We start from the raw sequence: 16,975 nt of genomic DNA on the forward strand, positions 1-16,975 counted from the left end.
GCCTTATCTTCATAGTCCTATGGAACATGTGGAACTCAAGAGTTTGTCTGGATGATGCTGTGACAGTAATAAGGTGTTCAGCAAAAACCTCAGCCATGCCTTCAAGCACCTCCACCAAGACTCCATTTCTCAACAAGGCCGAAAGGGTAGTGTACTGTCCTTGCCTGAAATCCGCCTTACTGGTTCCCAAACTTGTATAGTGGAAGTGGACTGATTAACGGAAGTCACTAACTTCTTTCAGGAGTTCCTCTTCTGTTCTTTTATCATTCACCTTACTTGTGTTCCCACAGACCTGAAGGCACGAAGATCTTCTGTAGTCAGATGCTGTTTGAATTTCCACAAAGCTGCGCGCCTCACTCTGATTGCCGAGTGACTTTCTTTGTTCCACCAAGGGAGAGGCCATCGCCTGAGGTGGTTGTTAGACTGGGAAACGGAATCGGCGGCAGCTCGGTGGATCACACAGGTGATATGGTCTACCATATCCTGCGCACATTCCTGATGTTCAAAGGCGGCCTACTGACTGTATCGCAACTAATTTGCTCTTTGAAGAGTCCATCTTTGAGGCCTCCTGTTGATCACTATCTAAGCCAGAAGGTAGTCCCACACCAAAAAGTGATTACTCGACTGCAAATCTGTGGCCATTTTCCACAGAACTGAGTCTGCTACAGATGGGAAACAAAACCAAAGGTCAATGGCTGAAGATGACACTGTAGCTGTAGAAAAGTGTGTCATCTGACCAAAGTTCAAGACGCATATACTCTCTAAATGGACCAGACGCTCGATAATTCGACCCCTTGGGCATGTGGTAGCCGAGTCCCACAGCACACTGGGTGCATTGAAGTAACTCAGGTGCAGGAATGGGCGAGGGAGTACAAGGAAGGGTTCTGTCATTGCATTTGCCTCCAATGTATCATTAGGTGGAAGACATAAGGAACACGCTGTGATTTTAGCTGGTGTGAGAATGTCCACTGCACGGCTGTGGTGAGACCCTCGGGAGAGGAGTAGCATCTGTCACCGATCAAAACAGTCACCCAACCCTTAGTGCCGTCTGCAGTAAGATCGTCCTTCCTGTATGGATGGTAGCCCCTCAACGCTGGTGTGTTGGTGATTTTAAAATGAGTTTCTTCTAAGCACATGCAGAACGTTCTCTCTTGGGTCGAGAGCTGCAGTTCTTCCAGATGCGATCGGTATCCACTGCCGTACAGAAGTTCCTGTGGGAGCCAGTGATTAGCAACGGTTGTTTTTGTCCTTCTTCCTCAGTGGCGGTGATTTACCTGAGAGGCCAGGGGCAATATCAGACAGCGCCTGGCTCTTGGCTCAAATGGTTCAAATGGCTCTGAGCATTATGGGACTTAACGTCTGAGGTCATCAGTCCCCTAGAACTTAGAACTACTTAAACCTAACTAACCTAAGGACATCACAAACATCCATGCCCGAGGCAGGATTCGAACCTGCGACCGTTGCGGTGACGCGGTTCCAGACTGTAGCGCCTAGAACCGCTCGGCCACCCCGGCCGGTGCCCGGCTCTCTGAAGCCTCCAAGTGGATATCAATACAGAGGACAGTAAAATCACCATCGGAGAGTGCTCGCCGATCCGATGGTTTAGCTGCCATTTCCTTCGATTTCGATTGACTTTTTGTTTGATTTTTTCCCTTACTTATGGGAGGAGTTGATTGGATGGGCTTGGTGGATGGCTTAGTGGGGCTCTGATGCTGTGCAGTGGTATGTGGCTGAGGTTCCAAGTCCGTCGTTGACGGCTCCGAATGGTTTCTGAGTCAGGTGCAGCTTTTACTCTGCAGGTACATTGATAAGTACATGTACTCGTACTCTAATGTGGCCTGAGTTTGTGTAGGGGCATCACTTTCAGCGACTAGCTTCTTAAGAGCCGACGCAAAAGAAGTAGCAAACGTCCAAGGTTGCACAGTCTTGAAAGCCAAACGGTATTCATCTCGTACCTTCCAACTCCTGAATTTTCCTTTCCTCATTATAAACTCGGTACTTGCTGCTCCATACTGGTTGATCCGGAGCAGTTTATACATTTTGAAGGAAGAGTACAAGAGTCTTCTAGCCCTACCTTAAATGCCATATCGATAGGACCTAATTGTTGGCATTTAAAGCATAGCACTGGATGGGGGACAAACGGTTAAACCTTAAGATGCATATAGCCTGCAAGAATATGTTCAGTACCTCCATTATATCAGAGTAGGTAATCACGCCTTTAAAGGAGTTACGGGTGTCATGCAATTCAGTCACAACATGGTAGTCACCTAAGGTCTTAAATACCAGACGTTTAGGTACGTGGCGTGACGTGGCCGTTTCAGCTAGAAGTGTGCCATTATGAAATCACTGAACACTTTTTGAGGTCCCAGCAATACCCTCTAACCCCTAGTGAGTATAGAAAGCGGAGATCTCCTCTATTATGATGAAACCGTTATGGCAGACTAGTGTCCTATTACTATAATTCTGAGACTTCTCGAGCGGACTCACCATCCAAGCTATCTCTGTTGGCTGGGTGTAGGTACTACCTGATGGTGAATCCATCCCATCAGGAGTAGATTTTGACTGAGGTCGCTCCATTGTGATTCCATGAGCTGCTAGGGGAACAAATGTCGACCCAAGCAGAGTCTCACGAACCTGAGCAAGCCTTATACAATTTGGTGGTGGTGGTGGAGGGGGGCAAAAGCAAATAGCACCCCTTGGGGCTGTTTTTTTTTATGGAGCTGTGTACTTTTCTCGCAGTCCATCCAGTGAAGCCAAACTCCCCATTCTCTGAAACACACCACATTGAACCACTGCGCCTATAATGGTGATTCATAAAGTATACCCAGAATTTATAGTAGGAGAGGTCTGGTGGCACTCAGCGCTCCTCAGCTCGGGAAACCCGGGATCTCCATGCCCGTACCCAAACTGGCCTCCCTTCCCTAAGCTGTGAAACACTCTTTCATCATGCCCCTCTGCTGAGGCCTGCCCAACTTGGATTGCCCTGCCAGTAGCTATGCTACGACGGCATAGCCCTCAGCATCATTGTGGCGCAGAGACTCTCCTGCCTGGCACTGAAGATGGTGTCCTAAGGAGGGTCCAGAAGTCAAGGAACACATCGTCAGGCTGGGCGCGGTTATTTAATGCCATTTTCACCTCTTAGACGAATAGACAGAGTTTTCACAAAATCTCAAGATCAAGAGCTGACACCTATAGAGGCGATTTTCGTTTTCGAAAAGAGTCACAACACGAGAGCACAAAACGTCTTTCATAGTTCTACACCAGATTTATGTCAGAAATATAGGCCTACAATTACGTGCATTTGTCCGACAATAAATATTAAAAATGAAAATGACCTGCGTGTTTTTCCAATTGCCGTCAACCCTTAATTTCTCCTGCATCCAACGATACACTGCTGCTTGACAGGAAGCAAGTTCTTTCACATAATCTGTGTATAAGAATACAGGTACCTCAACATTCACAGATGGTTTTCCTCTATTTAGCGATTTCAGTTGATTTATTTGTAGTCTCCAAAAACTGTGTGATGCCTCATAGGGATCAACAGTTCCAACGTTCCACTGATTTCCATAGGAATTAGTGTATAGCATAGCAGAATACTGTGTTCCTATGTGACTGAACAGCAACTATACCAGCAAGCTCACCATCCATCTCAATACAACCATGCGACTAGACACCGCTTAGCATCAAAATGGTTCAAATGGCTCTGAGCACTATGGAACTTAACTTCTGAGGTCATCAGTCCCCTAGAACTTAGAATTTAAACCTAACTAACCTAAGAACATCACACACATCCATGCCCGAGGCAGGATTCGAACCTGCGACCGTAGCGGTCGGGCGGTTCCAGACTGTAGCGCCTAGAACCGCTCGGCCACTCCAGCCGGCCCGCTTAGCATCCAAACACATAGTGCAGGTATGTACTTTAACATCATATCTAGTCAAACCAAAAGACACCCTGTTGACTGGATTGAGAAACTTAATTTTATAAACCCTTGAACCATATAAGTAAGATATTTGTACTCTATGTTTTATCTATTTTCATTAATAACGTTGTTTTGATTCCCAATGTAATGTATAATAACGCCATATCTTCCGTCATAAATAGGTTGGTTTTCTATTTCGTGAACATTTATCTCAATACTTGGCATATCAGCGACTGCGCGATGATTGCAGAAGGACACCGTATTTGAATAGTCGTCAGTGAGAGAAATTCGAAAGATTAAATTCAGTGTTTCGGCCTGATTTCTATCATCTTCCATTTTTGTGCCACAAGGATCACTGAGTGAATGGAAAGATGATTCTGATCCACCTACTGACTTGACGTTAAACCAGAACTTCTTACGATTTTCCCTCAACTAATTGGGATAGGACGGATTTGTTCAGCTTGATGGGAGTAGCTGTTTCTACCAAAAGCGTTTCATTTCTCATCAGCTGAACAGATTAAATACACTGCAGGATTTATATAGTGTTAAAAAATTCCATGTTCTTACAGGAGATACTATTGGCATAAACTAGGAAAAATTCCACAAAAAGATATGCCCAGAAAAAAAGATATTGTTGAGATGTGAGCTATTCAGCAGTATGAGAGCCATCTGTCTACTGACGCTACGGAAGATGCTCAACGTGATTATCACATATTCTTATCCATCCTTTAACCCACCTTCTCAAAAAGTCACAAACGCTTGCGAACTCATCCGACAATCTATTTGGTCACATTCACACGACACACGCTCCTGTAACGTGTACACGTCAGGCTAAGGGGGAGGCCATGTTACTAAACCTCTTCGACCAGTCAGTCACTCATTAAACGTTTGTGTTGACACTGTGGTAGGACACGTAGAAGATAAGGGGATGTCCCGTCGTGCATAAACCCCATTCGTGTCTTTCGGCAAGGGTAACGTTCTCCCACAACGCGGACAATTTACCGCACTGAAACTGATGATAAACAGTGCACGTTCATTTCTCTGCATTCACTAACCCTGTTCTGATACTAATAAGTCTCAATAAGATACGTGCGGAACAGATAATTTACGACACATTTGAAAGTGCTGTCTCACAAGGCGTCACACTCAGCGTTCTCCACGCAAATAAAATGACCCTTATTTCAACAAATATTGTTTTCTGGAGATACGTTCATCCGACTCTTTTCCCGTTTTGACCAGTACTATCGCTTTTAAGAAATCGAACACATTAAAAAAAAAGTACGTCCCGCACGTAACGTGATACGCTCTCGAACCATTCCTACTCTCTTGACAACGGAAATACAATTTGGAGGAAGACTCGGAATCCTGTTACTGTGGGATACTCTTTTTTTTTTTTTTTTTTAGTTGATGCTCCGAGATCCTTAACGTTATTTGGGGTCCTCTTCCTACAGCGGGTGTTTCTTCTCCTAGCCGGTAAACCCAACCCGCTGGTAAAGATCAACGCAGACAGAATCCCCATTGTCTGAACAAGCCTAATACAGCACGAAACAGTAGGTAACCCAGACGACTGCTTCGCCTCAGGAGCAGTACTCACCTTGAGGTTTCATTTTATTTTAATTTTTTACATTACTATCATTCTCACGACCCAACCACTTAAGTTGTACGCTGCATCAACTTCTTCTCAAGAAGCTGCAATATTGTATAGTTTTCTTTCCATTGCAATCTGCATCGGTACTTGACAACTGGTAGTTAAATGCAGCTGTATCAGGCGTCTGGTTTTTTAAAAAGATCTGCTTGTTCTGCAGCGCCACATGTACACTGAGGTGACAAAAGTCAGGAGATAGCGATATTCACATATACAGATGGTGGTAGTATTGTGCACACAAGGTATAAAACGGCAGTGCTGTCATTTGTACTTGGGTGAGTCATGTGAATAGGTTTCCGATGTGATTGAGGCCGCATGACGGGAATTAAGAGTCTCTGAAAGTGGAATCGTAGCTGGAGCATGGGACATCTCATTTCGGATATCTTTAAGGAATTCAATATTCCGAGATCCACAGTGTCAAGAGTGTGCCGAGAACACCAAATTTCACGCATTACCTCTCAGCACAGACAATTCAGTAGCCAACAGCCTTCACTTCACGACCGAGAGCAGCGGCGTTTGCCTAGACTTGTCAGTGCTAACAGGCAAGCAACACTGCGTGAAATAACCGCAGAAATCAATGTAACACGTGCAACGAACGTATCCGTTAGAAAAGTGCGGCGAAATTTGGCGTTAATGGACTATGGCAACAGACTACCGATGCGAGTGCCTTTGCTAACAGCACATCACCTGCAGCGCCTCTGATGGGCTCGTGACCATATTGGTTGGACCCTAGACGACTAAAAAACCGGGACCTGGTCAAATGAGTCCCGATTGCAGTTGGTAAGTGATGATGGTAGGGTTACAGTGTGGCGCAGAGCCCAGGAAGTCATGGACCCAAGTTGTCAACCTGGCACTGTACAAGCTAATGGTGCGAGCTGTGTTTACATGGAACGGATTGTAAATGGTTATGTTTGCTACTTCCAAGCCATTTGCAGCCATTGATGGACTACATGTTCCCAGATAGCGATGCACCATGTCACTGGGCCACAACTGTTCGCGATTGGTTTGAAGAACATTCTGGAGAATTCGAGCGAATGATTTGGCCACCAGACTGCCCGACATGAATCCGATCATAATTTATGGGACGTAAACAAGAGGTCAGTTCGTGCACAAAATCCTGCACCGGCAACACTTTCGCAATTATGGGCGGCTATAGAGGCTGCATAGCTCAATATTTCTGCAGGAGACTCCCATCGACTTCTTGAGTCCATGCCACGTCGAGTTGCTGCACTACGCCGGGAAAATGGTGGCCCGACAGGATTGTAGGACGTATCCCAGTGTAGAGTAGTTCATCTCCCGTTGGAAAGTGCTTTGACGAGCGCGTGATCTATAACACAGCTGGTAATTAAATTCAACACCAGGCAGGTTAGCACATTATGAAATGTTACTTATTGTGCGCATATACACTGAAAAAAAAGCACTCCGTCGTCAGGCCACGAGTGGCCTACCGGGACCATCCGACCGCCGTGTCATCCTCAGTAGAGGATGCGGATAAGAGGGGCGTGGGGTCAGCACACCGCTCTCCCGGTCGTTATGATGGTATTCTTGGCCGAAGCCGCTACTATCCGGTCGAGTAGCTCCTCAATTGGCATCATGAGGCTGAGTGCACCCCGAAGAATGGCAACAGCGCATGGCGGCCTGGATGGTCACCCCTCCAAGTGCCGACCACGCCCGACAGCGCTTAACTTCGGTGATCTCACGGGAACCGGTGTATCCACTGCGGCAAGGCCGTTGCCATGTACACTGAAGAGCCACAGAAACGTACACCTGCCTAATATCGCGTGATGCCCCTGCAAGAACGCAGAAATGCCGCAACAGGACGTGGCGTGGGCTCGAGTAACGTAGGAAGTAGTGCTACAGGTAATTGACACCACGAACCCTCTCGGGCTGTCCATAAATCCGTAACAGTACGAAGGGGTGGATATCTTTTGTGAACAGCACGTTGCAAGGCATCCCAGATATGCTCAATAATGTGTATTTCTGGGAAGTTTGGTGGCCAGCAGAAGTGCTTAAACTCAGAAGAATGTTCCTGGAGCCACCTTGTAGCATTTCTGGACGTGTGGAGTGTCGCATTGTCCTGCTGGAATTGCCCAAGTCCCTCGGTATCCACAGTGGACATGAATGGATGCATGTGATCAGACAGGATGCTTAAATACGTGTCGCCTGTTAGAATCGTATCTAGACGTATCAGTGGTCCAGTATCACTCCAACTACACACGCCTCACACCATTACAGAGCCTTCACAAGCTTGAACAGTCCCCTACTGACATGTAGGATCCATGGATTCATGAGGTTGGCTCCATACCCGTACACGTCCATCTGCTCGATACAATTTTAAACGAGATTCGTCCGACCAGGCAACATGTTTCCAGTCATCAACAGTCCAATTTCATTGTTGACGGACCCAGGCGAGGCGTAAAGCTTTGTGTCGTGCAGTCATCAAGGGTACACGAGTGCGCCTTCGGCTCCGAAAGCCCATATCGATGATGTTTCGTTGAATGGTTCGCACGCTAACACTTGTTGATGACCCAGCATTGAAATCAACAGCAATGTGCGGAAGGATTGCACTTCTGTCACGTTGAACGATTATCTACAGTCGTTCGTCCTGTTCTTGCAGGATTTTTCTCCGGCCGCTGCGATGTCGGAGATTTGATGTTTCACCGGTTTCCTAATATTCACGGTACACTCTTGAAATGGTCGTACGGGAAAATTCCCACTTCATCACTACCTCGGAGATGCTGTATCCATTCGCGCGTGCAATGGTACACTGCTCGACTATAACACCACGTTCAGACTCACTTAAATCTTGATAAACTGCCGTTGTAGCAGCAGGAACCGATCTAACAACTGCGCCGGACACTTGTTTTATACAGACGTTGCCGACCGCTGCGCCGTATTCTGTCTGTTTACATATCTCTGTATTTGAATACGCATAGCTATACCAGTTTCTTTGGCGCTTCAATATATTATGAGTATATTAGGAAGAATACTTGAAAAAATATGTTGGTTATTTTGAGATATGCAGGATGCGAAATTTGGTATACCTCTGGGAGCAACAACGTGTCTAACCGGGCTGGGTATCAAGTCGAAGTGAGACTGGATAACAGAGAGGGTACGTCACTCCACGCTGCTTCAACTCAATGCCAGAATCCAACAATCGTGGTTGCTGGGGAGCGGTGGCGTGCCAGTCTCTCTGTAACCCATGAACATATGTTTGTACTGATGAGAGATCTGGAGAACTGTTGGTCACGACAACAATTGAACACCTTCTGTATCGTGGTAACGCAGGGCAGCACGGGCAACATGGGCCTTACGTTTTCTTACTGAAAGGTAATGTCAGGGAGGCATCGACGATAGGGCACAGCCACTGGCTTGATACGTTAGAAAGTTAACGCCCGCTGTCCAAATTACCGGCTATGCGATCCAGAGACGATCGCGCTGTGTACCTAACAGCACCTCATATCATCAAGTCAAGGCCAATATGATCTGGCAAAGTCCGTTCTCCTCGGAGCGTCGAGGCACGGATACATCCATCGTGATGCTGTACGCAGAACTGGGAACACTTCTGAAAAGACGACGTGGTGCCATTCCTACGTTCTGTGTCGTCTCTGGGCGCACTGCTGTCGGCGCATCTCTCTGCCGCCGCGTCTAGAGAAGTTGCAACAAAGGTCGCCGTGCTGACAGACTATGGTGATCGCGACGTCGTCGCAGTCTCTGTGCGGGTACTTGTTTTGCTGCAAACAGGCCCTTTTCCTGTCTCAAGTTACGTGACGTGGCTGTACGATTGTACACGTCCGAGAGAAAAAGAATGTCTGTACTCTCAGGCGCTAGTCACGTAGCCAGTGGAGATCCCAGCGATTCCTTGTTCGCATGATAGTCGTGGGACCCCGACCAACGCGAGCTACAGTATCGTGGAACGATAAACTGCAGGCTCGACAGGCTACGATCCTGCCACTATCGAGGAATTCGACGTAATGGTAGACGCTTCTCCTTGTTACACGACGCATAACACGATTTTCTCACAAACAATCAACATTCATCTGTGATTTCTGAACGATAAACCCGCTGCGTAATGTTTACCTAGATACAATACGTAAGTGGCGTTGCTACTAATGCGCTGAAATGCTTAATCATTTACACGTCAATGTTAGCGCACTCCGTGGCAATTCGGTGTTTGTTGCGTGGCGTCTTCGTGGTGTCGCAGTTCTAACAGACAGAAGTGTAGGAACGTTGACGCGCCTCGTGTGACGCGTTGCATCCGCGTCAGCAGGTCCCTTTCGCCGCCTCGCAGACGGAAGAACTTGCTGGAGGTACGGTCGCGTGACGCAGCGGCGCGCCAGCGGCCTTGGACACGCAGGGCAGCGTTCTACACGGCCAGCTTCCCGTTACATCTGCTCTCAGCGTCTGGCTACCAAGATGTGTGGAATCGGTGGGTTCATGAGGGTAATACGGAACGCCGTGCTGCATCCCAACGGCATCGTATCACTAGCAGTCGAGATGACAGGCATCTTATCCGCATGGCTGTAACGGATCGTGCAGCCACTTCTCGATACTCGAGTCAACAGATGGGGACGTTTGCAAGACAACAACCATCTGCACGAACAGTTCGACGACGCTTGCAGCAGCATGGACTATCAGCTCGGAGACCATAGCTGCGGTTACCCTTGACGCTGCATCACAGACAGCAGCGCCTCCGATGGTGTACTCGACGACGAACCTGGGTGCACGAATGGCAAAACGTCATTTTTTCGGATGAATCCAGGTTCTGTGTACAGCATCATGGTGGTCGCATCCGTGTTTGGCGACATCACAGTGAACGCACATTGGAAGCGTGTATTCGTCATCGCCATACTGGCGTATCACCCGGCGTGATGGTATCGGGCGCCATTGGTTACAAGTCTCGGTCACCTCTTGTTCGCATTGATGGCACTTTGAAAAGTGGACGTTACATTTCAGATGTGTTACGACCCGTGGCTCTACCCTTCATTCGATCCCTGCGAAACCCTACATTTCCGCAGGATAATGCATGACCGCATGTTGCAGGTCCTGTACGGGCCTTTCTGGATGCAGAAAATGTTCGACTGCTGCCCTGGCCAGCACATTCTCCAGATCTCTCACCAATTGAAAACGTCTGGTCAATGGTGGCCGTGCAACTGGCTCGTCACAATACGCCAGTCACTATTCTTGATGAACTGTGGTATCGTGTTGAAGCTGCATGGGCAGCTGTACCTGTACACGCCATCCAAGCTCTGTTTGACTCAATGCCCAGGCGTATCAAGGCCGTTATTACGGCCAGAGGTGGTTGTTCTGGGTACTGATTTCTCAGGATCTATGCACCCAAAATGGGTGAAAATGTAATCACATGTCAGATCTAGTATGATATATTTGTCCAATGAATACCCGTTTATCTGCATTTCTTCTTGGTGTAGTAACTGTAACGGCAAGTAGTGTATTTTCTTCAAACAACAGAATTGTCCCCTTCAAAGCAGTTCCATTTGGCAGCTATGCACTGGCTAAGTCACTGTTCCTAGTTTTGGTGGCAGCACTGAAATGCCTCACCTGGTAGGGCCTTTAACATGCCGATCACATTCTTCTGAATTTTCTCCAGAGTACCAAAATGACGTCCTTTTAAGACTTTTTCAATTTAGCGAAAAGAAAAAAGGACACAAGGACTCACATCAGGTGAACAGGGGGACTGTGGAACAATCTGAATGACAGGTAAAAAATTCCGTAATGGAAGTGGCCGTATGAGATTGGGCATTGTCGTGATACAGCATCCACTTGTCTGCAATATCTCGTCTAACTCGATTCACACCTTTCTGAGGAAAGGGCATCTCTGTAAAACACTTGACTGACACTATCTCCTGGAGGAACAAATTCTTAATGCGCGATACTCCTTCTGTCAAAACAGCATATCAAAATTGTTTTCATCTTTGATTTCCTCATTCGAGGTTCCTCGGTCAAAGGAGATGTCTCAGTGTGCCGCTCAGGAGCGCCCCCAAAAATCCAGGATTCATCATCTGTGATCGCACGACTGAACCATCCGTGGGTACTGGCAATCCCCCAAGAAAATCAACGCACATGTTTCTTCGGTTGTCCTGCTCAGTTGTGGGTTTTTTCGGCACCATTTTGGCACAAATCTTTCGCATATGCTTGACCTCGGTCAAAATTTGATGAACGGCGAAAATGTTTAGGTTTAACTAGTCACCCATCATCCTTATTGTAACACTTCGATCTGATCTCACAAGAGCACGCACATGTTCGACGCTTGCGTCGGTTTTTGAAACCGAAGGTCTCCCTGAACGAGGTTCATCTTCAACGCGTTCTCGGCCTTCCAAAAAATGATTTGTGCCAGCGAAAAACTTGTGCGCTTGGTTTAGAATGTTCCCATTGGCTTGTTTCAAGTTTTTAAAGGTCAAATTCGCGGATTCCCCAAGTTTAACACAAAACTTGATGGCATAATGTTGCTCTGAATTCTGCGCTTCCGTTTTCATAACACACAACAAAAACATAACTTTACTGATGGCGTTTTCAAAAATCACGTAATGGATGTACGGAGCTGAAGCTCGGACTGAGCATCTGGAAGGGATCAATACACTGATCCACGTAAGTAGAACAACGCAGCGTTGTCATATCACTCGCAGTGTTCTCAGTCTCATTACTTTTCCCACACGCCTCATACGAGGAAAAAGTGAAAATTTCTTGGTTGGGAAGTGAAAACCTTTCAGATTTATGCATTTCCTCCACTGTTCTGCCATCTCTAGAGCGCTGGAATGTTTCGACACCTCAAACTTCAAATCCCTCAGTTTCCCCATTGCCAAAGGTCCTTTGTGGTCAACTGCACTAGTCGACCAAAAAAATTTTTTTTCTATCACAAATCAGGCCTCTCTTCACATGCATTTAACACAGTCTTAAAGAATACTTGCTTCGTAATGGCCAGTTGTTTTACTCTCTGGAAGGTAATCCAGAGAGGAATCTCTCTCGTATCTACGGAAACACTGGACAAAGTAGGTGAAACTGGCTTCGCCCTTCTTGTGCACGGCCACCGACTTCCACTCACTGGTCTGATTGCTCTTTCGTGTGTGCCGTGAAATGGTGAACCTAGGCCTCGTACACAGTCGCACAAAATAAGTTACATTCATTTTATAACAATCCGAACACGGCTGAGAAATTGATTTTCGCATTTGTTTCTGATCGACATTTAATAAATTTAGCATATATGATTGAGCTTCCATAAGTTCTTTTGTAACATCACAGTTGAATTCCCATACGAGTGCTTGAAGACAGCGATGGGAGGATGCTTCGCAGAAATGCCTCCGACACCAGCACGAGTGTCTTGTGACCTGACTTTTGATGCTGCCGTTACGAAAGTCGAAAGCCAAAGACTGGCCAACCAGCTAAGAATACCCTAGTCACAGATCTGCCAGTGGACACTGGGAAGTCAATGTACACACCTAGAGTGATGTGCAACGAAGATGTAAGATATTTGATGCATTGTATGCAGTAACAGGAGGAGAAAATTACGCAATTTTTGTCTGTCTTATACCACACGCGCCACATATCTCCAGCAACGGTTAGGAAAGTTCCACAAGGAGACACTGATTCTGTTTCTGACTCCCTTTCCAAAACTTTACACACTCTGAAAACTAGTGGTATTGCTATTAACGTAATAATTCTTGCGCTACCGTCGTGTCATTATAATTATGCCCCTAAGCCAGCGATAGGCGTTCTTAACAAAAATCGTAATCCGTTCGCCATGACTTCAATCCTTGTGGGTGAAAACAAAGCAGCAGAGAGCGGTTGTAATATCCAATAGATTGCGTACGTTCCCATAGCTACCACACTACTATGAGCCATTTAACTGAAGCATAAATCTGAATATTGAAACTAATATTTAAGGGTTAGGCATTACACTTGGGGCGGCTGTCAACAATGCAACCGGCAGCCATCGTTAGTTTGTGTTGAGTCTGCGTAGTCAGTTACATTCAGTCGCGGAAGTAGGATGGACGGACGGTTCATTTGCAATGGACAGGAAAGATGAGTTTAATGTTTTTCGTACTGTAGTAGAGTGAGAATTTTGTGCAAAGAAAGTTTGTGAATAATAATAACTCCATAGTGCAATACACGAGCACGTTTGTGTGTGTATTCGTTTGCAGCATCGTGTGAATAAAACAGGATTATTGCCGCACATCCTGATTTTTACCATTGACTCAGTAATAAAAAGTTCCCACAGCAACATTACCCAGTTTCTTCCCTGCGAACATCATATCTGCAACATCACGCCGCGTTAGAACTTGGGGCACCGAGGCAATCTTCGGATGTGGCGTATAGGAAGAGGACACAATGTGATGAGTGAGCAGCAGAACAGTAGCAGCGCATCTGTAGAATCTAATACCAACGATGATTAACCCTTTGAGTCCCGATAGTATGAAAAACAATATAATTTTGAGTTTTTTTCACAAAAATAACCTTTTTTATCATGGTGAGCAATGAATAAAAGATCGAATGGATAAATATTAAGCAATTAATAGTTTTAAGGAGGTGGTTTCACTTAAGAATCACTGGGACATACAGTTTTCGACCATTCATCGTTTTTCCTAGACACAATCTGGAATCTCGAAACTGCCACCAACTCATAATGCCTAAAAATATAGCCCTAAATAACAGGCAAAAATGGGCATAAAATTTAACAAATTTATGTCAAAAATAAATACTACACCACTGCTTTCATTTCGAAACCACTCATAAAAGCTGTAGTACAAATGAAAATTTACATTACGATAACTTTAAATGTGGTGTCACCGCCAGAAACCACACTTGCTAGGTGGTAGCCTTTAAATCGGCCGCGGTCCGGTAGTATACGTCGGACCCGCGTGTCGCCACTGCCAGTGATTGCAGACCGAGCGCCACCACACGGCAGGTCTAGAGAGACTTCCTAGCACTCGCCCCAGTTGTACAGCCGGCTTTGCTAGCGATGCTACACTGACAAATACGCTCTCATTTGCCGAGACGATAGTTAGCATAGCCTTCAGCTACGTCATTTGCTACGACCTAGCCAGGCGCCATTACCAGTTTATATTGATATTATTATTGATGTATCAACAAGAGCGATGTTCTCCAATTATGGATTAAAGTTAAGTATTACATCAACTACGTACTTTATTTGCAACTATTAATTCCCTTAACTGTTCCAGACCTCACGCCAGTCGGCGTGAGCTTAAAAGCGTGCATTTCGGCCTCCTCTAGCAACACGGTGTTGGCTCTTATGCCAACACAGCATTAAACATACTTACTTTCACCGTCAATGATCTCCTCAATGTGATCACTACAAAAAAACATGTCAGAATCTCTGGAATCACGTAACACAACCTTTTGCTTTGAACACTGTAAATGACTGATACAACGCAATGCATTCGTAGAAGTACCTCCATGTAGCACTAGATTCCTCTGTTTTGCAATGGCATGTCTTTCTTCATGTCGCCCAAGATGTGAAAATCAAACGGTGAAAGATCTGGGCTGCACAGAGGACATTGCAATGTTTCCCAACCAAATTGCTGAATTGTAGCCTTCGTCTAATAGGCAGTGTGACGGCGGGTGTTATCGCGCAACACGTGCAACAGCATTCCTGGGCGTTTTGACTTAATGGTGTGTCGCAATTTCTGCAAAGTGTCTTCACAGCACCGCGCATTGATTTTAGTTTAGCGCTCGAGGAACTCGACGAGCAGAGGGCCCCTGCAGTCCAAGACGGTCATCATGAGCTTACCGTAACTTGCGTGAACAGCTCTGGATTTCTTTGGAGGGGGAAAGGTGTGATGTTTAAACTGCTGACTTTGCCGTTTGACATCGGGCTGTTGGAATGCTGTCGGACGCAATCATCCTGTTTCACGTTAACATACACCAACAGAATACCAATCGGACGAAGCCTACGCTTCAGCGATTTGGTTGCGAAACACTGCAACTCCCTCCGTACAGGCTGGATCTTTCACACGGTGATTTTCACACCTTTGGCTACCTGAAGAAAGACATTCGTGGACGTCGGTTTCAGTCGGACTAGGAAGTGCAAGAGTGGGTACGGCTGTGGATCCGTCAGCGGCCGATCACGTCCTACGAAACACGAGATGATCATCTCGTCTTCCAGTGGGATAAATATCTTAACACGTGTGTTTGTTACTTCTGAATGGAACAATTCCATGGTCCTGTTGTGGCGGATGTTTGGTTTTCATTGGGCTGTCCATTATAATATTGTTTCGCAAATTACACTACTGGCCATTAAAATTGATACATCAAAAAGAAATGCAGATGATAAACGGGTATCTATTGGACAAATATATTATACTGGAACTGACATGTTATTACATTTTCACGCAATTTGGGTGCATAGACCCCGAGAAATCAGTACCCAGAACAACCAACTCTGGCCGTAATAACGGCCTTGATACGCCTGGGCATTCAGTCAAACAGAGCTTGGATGGCGTGTACAGGTACAGCTGCCCATGCAGCTTCAACACGATACCACAGTTCATCAAGAGTAGTGACTGGCGTATTGTGACGAGCCAGTTGCTCGGCCACCATTGACCGGACGTTTTCAATTGGTGAGAGATCTGGAGAATGTTCTGGCCAGGGCAGCAGTCGAACATTTTCTGTATCCAGAAAGGCCCGTACAGGACCTGCAACATGCGGTCGTGCATTATCGTGCTGAAATGTAGGGTTTCGCAGGGATCGAATGAAGGGTAGAGCCACGGGTCGTAACACATCTGAAATGTAACGTCCACTGTTCAAAGTGCCACCAATGCGAACAAGAGGTGACCGAGACGTGTAACCAATGGCACTCCATACCATCACGCCGGCTAATTCGTTAGTATGGCGATGACGAATACACGCTTCCAATGTGCGTTCACCGCGATGTCGCCAAACACGGATGCGACCATCATGATGCTGTAAACAGAACATGGATTCATCCGAAAAAGTGACGTTTTGCCATTCGTGCACCCAGGATCGTCGTTGAGTACACCATCGCAGGCCCTCCTGTCTGTGATGCAGCGTCAAGGGTAACCGCAACCATGGTCTCCGAGCTGATAGTCCATGCTGCTGCAAACGTCGTCGAACTGTTCGTGCAGATGGTTGTTGTCTTGCAAACGTCCCCATCTGGTGACTCAGAGAACGAGACGTGGCTGCACGATCCGTTACAGGCAATGCGGATAAGATGCCTGTCATCTCGACTGCTAGTGATACGAGGCCGTTGGGATCCAGCACGGCGTTCCGTATTACCCTCCTGAACCCACCGACTCCATAATCTGCTAACAGTCATTGGATCTCGACCAACGCGAGCAGCAATGTCGCGATACGATCATCCGCAATCGCGATAGGCTACAATCCGACCTTTATCAAAGTCGGAAACGTGATGGTACGC

At 46.4% G+C, this 16,975-nt stretch overlaps 1 protein-coding gene and 1 pseudogene across 2 annotated transcripts in view; both read right to left on the reverse strand.

Annotated features, from left to right (window-relative positions):
* LOC124722065 (transcription factor CP2) overlaps window positions 1-16,975 on the reverse strand; it is an 881,222-nt gene that overhangs the window by 845,830 nt on the left and 18,417 nt on the right. The gene's annotated exons all lie outside the window — the stretch shown is intronic.
* Window positions 7,184-7,301, reverse strand: LOC124723724 (annotated as a pseudogene).

Source organism: Schistocerca piceifrons, chromosome X (genome assembly GCF_021461385.2).
Source record: "Schistocerca piceifrons isolate TAMUIC-IGC-003096 chromosome X, iqSchPice1.1, whole genome shotgun sequence".
Classification (NCBI taxonomy): Eukaryota; Metazoa; Arthropoda; class Insecta; order Orthoptera; family Acrididae; genus Schistocerca; species Schistocerca piceifrons.